This window comes from Muntiacus reevesi, chromosome 18 (assembly GCF_963930625.1).
Source record: "Muntiacus reevesi chromosome 18, mMunRee1.1, whole genome shotgun sequence".
Classification (NCBI taxonomy): domain Eukaryota; kingdom Metazoa; phylum Chordata; class Mammalia; order Artiodactyla; family Cervidae; genus Muntiacus; species Muntiacus reevesi.
This window is the reverse complement of record NC_089266.1, coordinates 4,890,941-4,903,932: the sequence shown is the minus strand read 5'-3', so window position 1 is coordinate 4,903,932 and position 12,992 is coordinate 4,890,941. Positions and strand designations below refer to the sequence as shown.

Genomic DNA, 12,992 nt, shown 5'->3' with positions numbered 1-12,992 from the left:
AGTGGGACCCCAGTGTCTCTGTGATTTACACTCACTTTTATTTTGTACCCAGGACAATAAAAGAGCAGCTGGCAGATTTCAGCAGTGCCCACACAGCACCAGGGCTCTGGCAAAGTTGCAGGACAAATGACTCTTTGGGGGGAACAGTTTTATGTATTTATTTGTGTTTGGCTGTGCTGGATCTTCGTTGCTGCATGCAGGTTTTTCTCTGGCTGTGGCGAGCGGGGGCTCCTCTCTAGTTGCGGGGCACAGACTCCGGCGCTCGGGCTTCCGTCCTTGCAGCTGCCCTGCTCTGGAGCACAGGCTCGGTAGTTCTGGCACACGGGCTTCGTTGCTCTGCCGCCCGTGGGGTCTTGACCAAGGCCGCAGTCTCCCCGTGTGTGTGGAACCACGTGTAGACGCCTCACTTGAGCTGGGGCTGTGTCTGCTACCGGGCAACTGCTCAATCTGGACACGTGTGATCAACTGATCAGCTGGGTTTGACCTGAGTCAAGGTGCGGAAGGGGTGCGGGGACCTCCTGGCAGAGATCGTTTCTGGAGAAGAGAAGCCAGCCAAGCACACGTGGGCCCAGGAGGGCACGTTCAGGGCCCGGGGGGAGGCTGGGCTCTCTCCTCTGAATTTTGTCTCTGGTTCACTTTGAGCCGTTGGGTTCCAGCCCAGGTTCTAAGGAGAGAGGGAGAGAGGGGAGGTAGGAGCGTGTGTGTGTTAGGAGGGCTGCCATCCTGGAGAAGCGGCTGTCGCGCCCACTTAAGCTCCTACGACTTGGTCCAGGCTAGGAGGCCCAGAGGAGAGTTCTAGAAGCTAGAGAAAGCAAAGATGCCGTGCTTGCCGCCTGCACAGTGATGAGACCTCAGTGGAGCTCCTGGGACTGGCCAGAGGCCTCCCAGACATTCTTGTAGGAGCTGGAGGCCTGCCTTACCCTGTGTGGCTGGAGTTAATGATATATGGGCATATGGTTATATTTATGATCAAATAGCGTTTTAAGGTGTTTTTTTCTCTCCTGTTATAAGTTGGGCCTCCTTTGCGGCTCAGTGGTAAAGAATCTGCCTGCAATGCGGGAGAACCAGGTTCCGTCCCTGGGTCGGGAAGATCCCCTGGAGGATGAAGTGGCAACCCACTCCAGTATTCTTGCCTGGGAAATCCCATGGACGGAGGAGCCTAGCGGGCTATAGTTCCTAGCATTGCAAAGAGCCGGACATGACTGAGTGACTCTCACACACACATAAGTGTCGGTGTTTATGTGTATGTGCATGGTGTGTGTGTGTGTGTGTGTACACGCGCGCGCAGGCGTGCGTGCATTTCACTACTGGGAGTACAATTCCTGTCATTTCCTGTCCTAGAGGTGACATGTAGTATTGAGATTAATGAAGCATTTGCATGCAGTGGACTCCAGGCCTCACTGATTGAAATTCCCAGTGTTCTGAAAGAGGAAGCAGCTCCCCGACACAAGCCCCTTTCTAAAAACGAAAGGCCGGATCCCCTCTGCGTGCGGGAGGCTTCCTGGGCAAGTCCAGATGTGGGGCACGTGTCTGTCACCAGCACTAGGCCGGCATGTGGCTCCGTAGGTGTAGGTGACTGGTTTCTGTTTGCACAAAGAGAAAGTGCAGGTTTCTTAAAAATGTCTTCTTAGCAGACTTAAAAAAAAAAATGTATTCAGAGGCACTTTAGTTAAAACAGCCCCCGAGGTGTGAGTCCAGGAGCTGCAGTGGTGTGAGCTGCCCCGATGCTTGCGGACCATCTAGACCCCCTGGCACGTGACTTCTCGTCCAGCTGGCTCAGCTATCGTCCACTGCCAGGATTAGCAAGGTGCTCGCATGTAAGTTCTTCCCAATGCAGGAGACTTGGGTTCGATCCCTCGGTCGGGAAGATCCCCTGGAGAAGGAAATGGCTACCAACCCCAGAATTCTTGCCTGGAGAATCCCATGGACAGAGGAGTTTGTGGGCTACAGTCCAGGGGGCTGCGAGCAGTTGGACATGACTGAGCAACTAAACAAATGAGAAAACCAAGCATGTGAGTTAGATGTGGGGGGGCCCGGACCAGGGGAGATGTGGCTGGAGAGGGGTGAATGCCGGTGGGGTGGGGAGTGGGCGTCTCATCTGTATCTCATGTGAGCTGCGGCTGGAGAGGAAGCTCACACCCAGAGCACACGGGGCCTCCTGTGCCGTGAGAAGGAGCGTGGCTCTGTGCTCTCCTCATTCCTTCTCCTCCCCAGACCTGGGCTCCTCTATGCTCTGAGGTACTGGGCCAGGCCCAGTCCGTGCGGGAAGCGCACAGAACCAGCGCTTTGGTTGTTGTTCAGACACTCAGTTGTGTCCATCTTTTCGACCCCGTGGACTGCAGCACGCCAGGCTTCCCTGTCCTTCACCATCTCCCAGAGTTTGCTCAAACTCATGTCCATTGAGTCAATGATGTCATCCAACCATCTCATCCTCTGGCGTCCCCTTCTCCTCCTGCCCTCAGTCTTTTCCAGCATCAGGGTCTTTTCCAGTGAGTTGACTCTTCCCATCAGGTGGCTAAAGTATTGGTTTCAGCTTCAGCATCAGTCCTTCCAATGAATATTCAGTGTTGATTTCTTTAGGATGGACTGGTTTGATCTTGCTTTCTGCTTCCAGAAAAAGTACCATTAGAGGGTCCTTTATTTGAAAAAGCACGGAGGCTCCTAGGCTCCTCCCACTCACAACTGTGGATCTGACAGGCTGGGTGGTTCAAACCTCCATCCTGGGGGTCTGACCGTGGACGCCTGAGGTTTCAGTGAGGAGAGCCACATCCCTAGCCTGGGATGCTAGGGGACAGTCTGGGCTCTCTGGTGTGGTGGGTCCAGGAGAAAGAGCATTTATGGAGGGGGGGGGGAGAGGAGAAGGGAAATCTCCACTGCACACGGCCATCACAGCCTTACCCAGGGCCCCCAGGATGCTCGGGACCAGATGGGAGCCATGCTGTCGGCTGGCTCTTCCTCCCCTGTCCTCTCTACCGGCCACCCCCACCCCCATGCTCGTCACCACACTCAGCTGGGCTCCGCCTTCCATCTCCGCTTCCTTTCCTCTTCTGCGGTGCCTGCCCCGAGGTTCACCACGTCCTACAACCCTGGCCACGTGGGCAGAGCTGTCTGCTGGCGGGTGTGAGGGTTGTCACCTTTATACATGCAGGAGGATGTGCCTGGACCCGTGCAGGGGGCCCTGCTGAGTGGAGGTGGCGTGGGGAGCCAGGCATCTCTTGGTTGTTTTCAGGGAGGAGGAGATAGGAGGAGGAAGGACAGCTATTGGCGGATGTTTGTGAGCTGGGAGGGTGGGTGCCCGTTTCCACACAGGCTCTGGCCCCACGTGGGAAGGAGGTCTCATCACACCTTCCTGGCTCACTCTCTGCTGACAGCGCTTTCCTTCCACACGCCTCCCAGGACCGGGAGAGATGTGAGCAGGAAAGACCTTGGAGAAAAACCCGGGGAAGATCACTGCTTCCTAAATGCCAGCTCGGCCACCACCTCCCTCCCACTGCGTTGTGGGCGTCAATCATCCAGGCTTCTGGATGGCGCGCGCTCACGCCGTAGATCGGGGGGCAGGCATCTCGATGAGGCAGCCCCGGCTCGCAGATGCAGAGGTTAACTCACGGCTTTGTTGGCGCGATTTGTCTTGAAGGGCGGCTGAGATGTCCCCAGTACATTCACATCGAAGTTTCCAACCGAATCTCATCAGATGGATGAGAGAAGAAGTCCCGTAGGGGTCTGTAAAGTTTGCCCCAGAGAGGAAGGATTATCTGAGACATAACTGGGTTTTGATTTTCTGCCCCTAATGAGATGGGTGTCAGGAAGCCCTGCCAGTGGGGATTACTGCGAGTTGTCCATTAAAGCCGTGTTTCATTACACCAGGGCCACTTTAGATGCGCTGCCTTCTGCCATCAGCTGGAGTCGGGAGGGTTCAGGGTCTGGATCTGGCAGCGTGACAGGCCAGCTGAAATACCTTTGGCATGGCCATCCTCCCGGGCATTGGATCAGGGGTTGTCTGGCACCCGTCTCCCCAGCCCTGTGCTCTGGAAGCTGTCCACCTTCTCCTGCTAGAGGCTCACATTCAGCTGAGCCCGGAGCCCGTTCTGTTTCGGGTAGGAAGGCGAGACCATGACACTGCTTCCAAAAACCGGGGTGCCATCCTGACCTGGCGTGCCCATGTCTTGATCCTGACCTTGGAGGACTCCTTGGCCTGACTTCCTGGCCATTTTTAGCTCAGATTTCTGGCCGATCCCCTCACTTTTTCTTCTAGATTCCTGGACAGGATCAGAGCTCGGAACTCGAGCCCCCAGCCAATTTCCCATCCGCTTGTCTTTGCTGTCACTGACCTCTGTGGATCTGATCTCTTTCCTGTCTCACTTGTAGGAACTTTTAGGTGTCTTCTGGCCCTTCTGGTCTAATCTATGTAGTTGTGTTGTTCTTCAGTTAGAGTCATGTCCGACTTTGCAACCCCATGGACGGCAGCACACCAGGCTTCCCTGTTCTTCACTGTCTCCTGGAGTTTGCTCAGACTCATGTCCATTGAGTCGGTGATGCCATCCAACCATCTCATCCTCTGCCGCCCCCTTCCCTTCCTGCCCTCAATTTTCCCCAGCATCAGGGACTTTTCCAATGAGTCGTCTCTTTGCATCAGGTGGCCAAAGTATTGGAGCTTCAGCATCAGTCTTTCCAATGAATATTCATGGTTGATTTCTTTTAGGTTTGACTGGTTTGATCTCTTTGCTGTCCAAGAATGTGAGTTTAAAACGAATATTAAGCACTGAGATCGTCTCATCAAAGGGTTAGGAGTGGCTGTTGCAGGGGGCGGGGATGAGACCAGATGCTAGAGCAGCTGGGAAGTGGTGTTTTCCAAGAAAGGTGATGCGGGAGGTGCAGAAGCACCTGCTCGGGAAGTGAAATCTAAGAGCGAGTGGGATCAGCATCTGCAGGGCTCAGGTCAGGAGAAGCCCATCCAGGGAAAACAACGGAGGTGAGCTGGACTCGGGGGCTGGCCCGACATGACGTGTCCACACGTGTGCATCTGCGTGTGTGCCGTGGACTCTGGGAAGCGTGCCCTGAGGACGTGCTTCTGGGGACTTATGTGCCCCCGCTTCCAAGATGCGCCTGGTGGAGCGGACACCAAGAAGAGCTCCTGGTGGGTGATGAGGTGGTTTCTTCTCCGGCCACCTAAGGGATCCACATGCCCCCTTGCTTAACAGGCACAAACTGCCTTGCTTTATAGCCGCTTGGGTGGAACAGGACATGGGAAATGCTGGCGCGTCCGAGGGCCAGCTGGGCACTGCTGCTGTCTCCTTGTTTGTCCCCCCTCTTGGCGGGGCTCCCCTGGAACCGTCCAGGGGGCTCAAACTCACAGTGAAGGGGTGGGGGAGGGGTGGGACTGGAGCCTGGTCGCACGTCCAGTTGAGGTCTGGCCTGTGTCTCGGATTGGGCAGTCCGTCCTGGTGTTTGTCCAGGGGCCCGAGGTGTCCTGAGTTCAGTGTTTCTAGAAGTGACAGAGGGACATGGGGAGCAGACTCCTGGGGAAACCCTCCCCTCCTCACCCCACTCCAGCCAGCCTGGTCATCCACAGCCGGCACGGACGCCTTCTGCCTGGGCATCCAGTGTGGGGTTGGAGGTTGAGAATGAGGGGGTCAGAGGCCAGAGGCTTGGGGTCAGTGGCCACTCTGCCCAGGCTTCAGTCTCTTCGATAAGCGCGCTGGTCCCCTTCATTAAGGTGGGGCCCGATCACCTCCCAAAGTTCCCGGCACATGGACCCTCACATTGGGGATAAGGCTTCAACCTGTGGATTTCGTGGGGACACAAACCCCCGTCCTAGAGCACCCTCATTCCTGGAAAAGGCCCACCTGGCTTCCCTCACTGGACTCACTCATTCCCTCTTCTGCTGGAGCCCGGTCACTGCTCCCCCAGCTTTGCCCTCCCATCCTCCGCAGGAGTTACTACTGGGAATGACTGGTTTTTCAGATCCTTCTCCCCAGCAAGGCCCAAGATGTGTCTCCTCTTCAGGGTCCCGAGTGACCAAATCTGCTCCCACAGCCAACAGTAGCAAGAATTCGGGGGACTTCCTGGTGGTCCAGTGGTTAGGACCTTGTGAGCTTTCCTGGCCTCTCCTTGGTGACGACTCCGCCTGCCGCTGCAGGGGACACGGGTTCCCAGAGCCCTGACCCAGGAAGAGCCCACGTGCCGGGGGGCAGCTGAGCCCATGCACCACAAGAGCCCAGAGCCGCAACTACTGAAATCCGAGTGCCCCAGAGCCCCTGCTCTGCAACAAGAGAGGCCACTGCAATGAGAAGCCCACACACTCACTAGAGAGTAGTCCCCACTCGCCGCAACTGGAGAGAAGCCTGTGCAGCAACGAAGACCTAGCTCAGCCAAAAATAGGTGATAAATAAATAGATAAAAATCATTAAAAAAAAAAAAGAATCTGCCTCGCAATGCAGGGGTTGCGTGTTCAAGCCCTAGTTGGGGAGCTAAGATCTCAAATGCTTTGGAGCAATTAAGCCTGCACACCGCCCCCACTGAGCCCACGAACCACAACTGGAGATGGACCATCTTTGCTGCAAGCAAAGATCCCACGTGATGCAGCAGAGATCCTGCGTGCCGCAACCAAGACCCAAAGCAGCCAGATAATTGAGTAAATATTAAAAATAAAACAGTAACATGAATTGTGGGGAATTCCCTGGCTGTCCAATGGTTGGGGCTCAGAACTTTCACTCTCAGGACCCGGGTTGGATCCCCGGATGAGGAACTGGGATCCCACAAGCCGTGCAACTTGGTTAAAAAAAAAACCAAGGAACTTAAAAAAGACTAGTGGCCACCAGCTTATTTCCCTGTGCAGGCATTCACAGGCTCCCATTCTGTAGAGGGCAGGAGTGAAGAGGAGGCCGGGGCAGTGGTTTCAGGGCGAGCTGGCCGAGCTGACAGATAAGGGAGGGAGGCTGATCATCAGGCTGCCAGGACCTTTTGTCCCCTTTTCCTCCAGGCAGACAGATCATTCCAGACAGATAAAAAGACCCGTCAAGCCCAATTCATTTGAAAAATTCTGGTTCTTTCCCCCCCAGCTCTCTTCTCTCCCCACCTCCCTCCTTTCAGATTTGATGGAAGAAAAAAGCGTACAGATGGACACTCTGGTGCCCCCAGGCTCCAGGAGCTCTGCTGTCTGCCCAGGACCCCGGGCTGGCAGCCCCTCTGTGCCACGGGCTGGCTCAGGCCTCCTCCCGCCGCGGCCCCGTGCACGAAGCATCCAGGGCTCACTGCTGCTGGACTCGTGACACGTGATGGACGCAGAGCACGGCCACCTCCTGTTCTTCTCATGTCTGACAAGGGGCGTCTTAGAAACCAGGAGCTCTTACAGGTCGGGGTGTATCTCTCCAAGATGCCCAGCATCAGGGGCTGAACCGCGCTTTTGTTGGGGAGCATCTGTTCAAGAAGACAGTCCTTTTCTGCCCTTCCTGTGTCCTTGGATGGAGTTTGTTTTTTACATTTTTAAATATTTACTCTTTGGCTCCATCGGGTCTTGGTTGCCGCACGCAGTATCTTTTGTTTCGGCACACAGACTCTCTAATTGTGGTTCGCGGGCTTAGATGCTCAGGGGCACATGGGGTCTTCGTTCCCCAACCAGGGGCTGAACCCACGTCCCTGCAGTGCAAGGCAGGTCCGTAACCACCAGATCACCAGGGAAGTCTGTGGGTGGAGTTTCTTAATGACCCTCTCCCTTAACTCATTTTCTAACTACATCTGTGTATCTTTGATTAAAAGGGAAAAACAAACTATCTCTTGGGTTCTGCTACCTGTTTGCGAGCGTAGACCTGCACCATTGCCGGAGAGAGGCCTTGGGTATAACTGAGCATCCCTCCTGAGCAGAGGGGAGCCCACGGGAAGAAGGCGGTTTTTGAGCTAAAACTGTGCTTTCTGGTTTAGCTCCACCAGCTGCATGTCAAACCTTCTTTTACTGGTTTTCAAGGTGTGTCGATTTCTCCCACCTCCATGTAGCGGTTCCTGGCTGGGTGGTGTGAACCAGCCTTCCGTTTCCTTCCCCCATTCACTCATGTATTCCCCCTGAGCCCCTGTATTAGTTTTCTTATTGTTTAGTCACTGAGTCGTGTCTGACTCCTTTGCGACCCCATGGACTATAACCTGCCAGGCTTCTCTGTCCACGGGATTTTCCAGGCAAGAATACTGGAGTGGGTAAGCCATTCTTTTCTCCAGGGGATCTTCCTGACCCGGGATAGAACCCATGTCTCCTACATTGGCCGGCGAATTCTCTAGCACTGCGCCACCTGGGAAGCCCTATTGGTTTCTCTTTGTTGTTGTTCAGTTGCTAAGTCATGTCCAGCTCTTTGCGACCCCATGGACTGTAGCACACCAGGCTCCTCTGTCCTCCAGTAATCTCCTGGAGTTTGCTCAGACTCATGTCCACTGAGTCCGTGATGCCATCCATCCATGCCATCCTCTTCTGCCCGCTTCTGTCTTTGCCTGCGTTCTTTCCCAGCGTCAGGTGTTTTGTGATGACTTGGCTCTTCCCGTCAGGTGGCCAGAGTGTTGGAGCCCAGGAGGGCAGGGCTCTTATCCTCAGCCCCACCTTGCGCTGCAGCCCTCGCCTCTAATGGATTGTCTGGGGGTCAGATGCTGAGCCACGCACTGATCATCTTTGGAAGGCACTGGTCTTCGCTCTGGTGGAAGGAGGACCGAGAAAGCCTCCTGCCTGGTACCAGAGGCTCACGTGTGCTGACTGCTCAGTCACGTCAATTGTGTCCTGCTCTTCGCAACCCTGTGGGCGGGAGCCTGCCACGCTCGTCTATCCAAGAGATTCTCCAGACAAGGATACTGGAGTGGGGTGCCATGCCCTTCTCCACTGAGGGCTTCCCCACTGAGGGCTCGAACCCAGGTCTCTTGTGCCTCCTGCATTGGCAGGCGGGTTCTTTACCGCTAGGGCCACCTGGGAAGTCACATGAGAGGTCCAGTACCTGCAATTAAAAGACTCGGCCGCCCACAGTTCTCGCCCACATTGGAATTCCTGCCGCCGAGGCCGCCTCATTGGCTTTCAGCCTTCGTTCTCATAAATCTGCAAGAAGAAAAAGCTTTCTCGCCGGCTCTGCTTGAACCCAATTTTTCAAATCTTATCAGTGTGGCTGGTACTCTGATGGGTTTCTTCGGCGTGGTGACCTCCTGTGACATAGTACTTCTGGAGGTCAGTGCACTTTCTTTCTCTAACAGGCATGAAGGTGATATTTTGAAGCTTGGGTTCTGCTTAAGGGGAAGAAGCAGCTGAAAACAAGGGCCCCCTCTGCGTGGTCGCCCGTGGACGCGGACCCTCTCTCGGCTGCTGTTCCACAGTTAGCAGCCTCTCTGCAAGCCCAGTGTCTCAGAAATGCCTGCAAGCCTGGATCCTGCGTTTATGACTACAGATAAGGCTGTCCGACGAGGCTCCCACGAAATGATTCCTCCCAGCTCCTTACCGGCATCTTCTCTGTCCTGGAGGGCTGCACCTTCCCCCTCACTTGTCCCCTTCTGCCCTCCCTACTAGAGTCAGTTTTCTGCCCAGACAGCAGAGTGACCCTAAAAAGTGTAAATCAGCCTGTGTCAGAACCAAGTGCCCGGGACCTGCCCGGGGGCGTCCAGACACCCGGCTGCCCTCGGGTCCTGTCCGCTCCCCTCTGCCGCTGTCTCCTGCCTCTCATCCTCACTGGTCCTCACGCTCAGCCTCTGGGCTGCCCTTCCCTCTGGCTGTCCTCCGCCCCGTCCTCTGTGCTCATCTCTCTCCTTAGTTGACACCACATAGAGGCGAATGCCGTCAGAGAGCACCCCTGGCCCCTCTTCTCCGCGTCCCCTTGTTCTGCACACCCTCCGCACTGCCCTCAGCCTGCACAGACCTTCTGTCCCATGTGCGTTTCTCTGTGGCCTGTCTCCCCACCTGAATGTAAGTTCCAGAGACCTTGGGATTCCTCTGTCTTGCCCGTTGCCTTAATCCCAGTGGTGATAAGTGCTTTAGAGGCGGTGGATGTTGGTGAAGGGGATCGTAGCATTGAAGAAATGAAGGGGACGGCTTTCCTGGTGGCTCAGTAGGAAAGAATCCGCCCGTCAATGCAGGAGACATGGGCTCCATCCCTGGGTTGGGAAGATCCCACATGCCGAGGAGCCCCTCAGCCCGTGAGCCACAGCTACTGAGCCTGCGCTCTAGAGTCTGGTAGCCTCAGCTACTGAAGCCTGAGAACCGGAGAGCCCATGCTCTGCAACAAGAGAAGGCACCGCAATGAGAAGCCCTCACAGCAAGGAAGAGTAGCCCCCGCTCACCACAATGAGAGAAAGCCCTCACGGCAACAAAGACCCAGCACACCGAGAATAAATGAATAATAAAATTTAAGGAAAAGGGGAGTGAGAGAAATCACCAAGTCTAACACACCCTCCCCTCCTTGATCCGGGATTCGACACGAGGAGCATGGGATTTAAGGAAAAAAGAAAAAGCTAGATGGTTGTGATTGCTGGGTTTGAAGATGAGGAAGCCGGAGCAGAATCAGGGTCTAGCACTGGCTTCGGAGGGAGATTCCATGAGCTTTTTCCTTCCTCTCGGTCTCCAGCTTTGAGTGAGTATTGGTTGGGCAGGGAGGAGTGGAGGGCTGGGGACAACGGCACTTCCCATTTACTCGGCTTGGACTCGGGGAGGACGTCTCAGCCCAGGCACTGTTAAGCCCAGCACGGCTAATGCCCACCTCGGCCGGCCACTCTATTTCCTTTTTCCACGTTTGGGTTTATAAAAAGCCGTTCATGTTCCTGGAGGAAGCCAGAGAGATTGCACCCTGATGACTGTACTTGGGCCGATGGGGCTCAATAATGTGGCTGTTAGCTGAAGAGTTCTGGACACTCGGGCTGGGCTCCACGTGGCCCATGAAACGTCACCTCCTGCTCTGCAAGAAACACGCTCTACTTTCTCTTGGCAGTAGCTTCCCTGAGCGTTGAGCAGCTGCTGTGGAGGCAAGAGTGCTGGGCCTGGAGTCGAGAGATGGGGGTTCTGCCAAGGCCTGGCCTCTGTAGACAAGAAAGGACAAGGGCGGTGTGTATGTGCGTGCATGCATGAGCACGGATGCATGTATGTGGGTGTATGTATGTGAGGGCAGGAGTGTGTACACATGCATGCACATTCTTATGTCTATGTGAGCGTGTCCACTTGTGCACATGCAAGCGTGTGCACATGCATTGCGCACAGGTATGCACACATAAGCACGGAGGGTGTGCATGCTTGCGTACTGGCACACACACATATGTGTGCCTGCATCTGGATGTGTATTCACGTATATCACACCACGTGGGTACATCGTGTGCACACGCTGATGCGTTTGTATATGAGTGTGTATATGTGTGCACACACACGTATATGAACACCCATGCAGCTATGTGCGTGTATGCATGTTTGTGTGTGCATGCCAGTATGTATACATGCCCATGTCCACACAATTGTGTGTATGGAATTTATTTTTTATTGAGGTAATGTTGATTTATATAACATTCTATACATTTCATTAGCTTCCCTGGTGGCTCAGTGGTGAAGACTCCACCTGCCAATGCAGCAGACGCCAGTTCAATCCCTGAGTCAGGAGGATCCCCTGGAGAAGGGAATGGCAACCCACTGCGGTATTTGTGCCTGGGAAATCCCATGGACAGAGGAGCCTGGTGGGGCTACAGTCCGTGGGGTCACAAAAGAGTCGGACACGACTGAGCGACTCAACAGCAGGAACACACTTCATGGGACAGCATTGTGTTTGGACTTCCCTACGCCCCACAGAAATTTCACGTCCTCCCGTCACCATGCAGCTGATTTCCTTTACCCATTTTGCCCCTCTTCTCCGGTATCCACTGCTCTGCTGTATCTGCCTGTTTATTTTTGTTCATTTGGTTCGTTCATTTATTTTGTTGTTGTTCGTTTTTTACCACATATAAGCAAAATTATACAATATTTGTCTTTCTCCAATTGATATTTCATGCGTGAGTGCTCAGGCACTCAGTCGTGTCCTACTCTTTGGGACCCCGTGGACTGTAGCCCACCAGGCTCCTCTGTCTATGATTTTCCAGGCAAGGATGCTGGAGTGGGTTGCCATTTTCTCTTCCAGGGGATCTTCCCGACCCAGGGATCAAACCAGGGTCTTCCGCATCTCCTGCATTGGCAGGTGAATTTTTTTTCTTTCTTTTTTTTTTTTTCCACCTCCCTCTCCATCCGATTCCTCTGGATCTTCCCAGTGCACCAGGCCCGAGCACTTGTCTCATGCATCCCACCTGGGCTGGTGATCTGTTTCACCATAGATAATATACATGCTGTTCTTTCGAAACATCCCACCCTCACCTTCTCCCACAGAGTTCAAAAATCTGTTCTGTACTTCTGTGTCTCTTTTTCTGTTTTGCATATAGGGTTATCGTTACCATCTTTCTAAATTCCATATATATGTGTTAGTATGCTGTAATGATCTTTATCTTTCTGGCTTACTTCACTCTGTATAATGGGCTCCAGTTTCATCCATCTCATTAGAACTGATTCAGATGAATTCTTTTTAACGGCTGAGTAATATTCCATGGTGTATATGTACCACAGCTTCCTTATCCATTCGTCTGCTGATGGGCATCTAGGTTGCTTCCATGTCCTGGCTATTATAAACAGTGCTGCGATGAACATTGGGGTGCACGTGTCTCTTTCAAATCTGGTTTCCTCGGTGTGTATGCCCAGAAGTGGGATTGCTGGGTCATATGGCAGTTCTATTTCCAGTTTTTTAAGAAATTTCCACACTGTTTTCCATAGTGGCTGTACTAGTTTGCATTCCCACCAACAGTGTAAGAGGGTTCCCTTTTCTCCACACCCTCTCCAGCATTTATTGCTTGTAGACTTTTGGATAGCAGCCATCCTGACTGGTGTGTAATGGTACCTCATTGTGGTTTTGATTTGCATTTCTCTGATGATGAGTGATGTTGAGCATCTTTTCATGTGTTTGTTAGCCATCTGTATGTCTTCT

The 12,992-nt window shown here is 53.8% G+C and overlaps 1 protein-coding gene across 2 annotated transcripts in view; it reads left to right on the top strand.

Annotated features, from left to right (window-relative positions):
• SLC39A11 (solute carrier family 39 member 11) overlaps positions 1-12,992 on the top strand; it is a 277,378-nt gene that overhangs the window by 120,649 nt on the left and 143,737 nt on the right. The gene's annotated exons all lie outside the window — the stretch shown is intronic.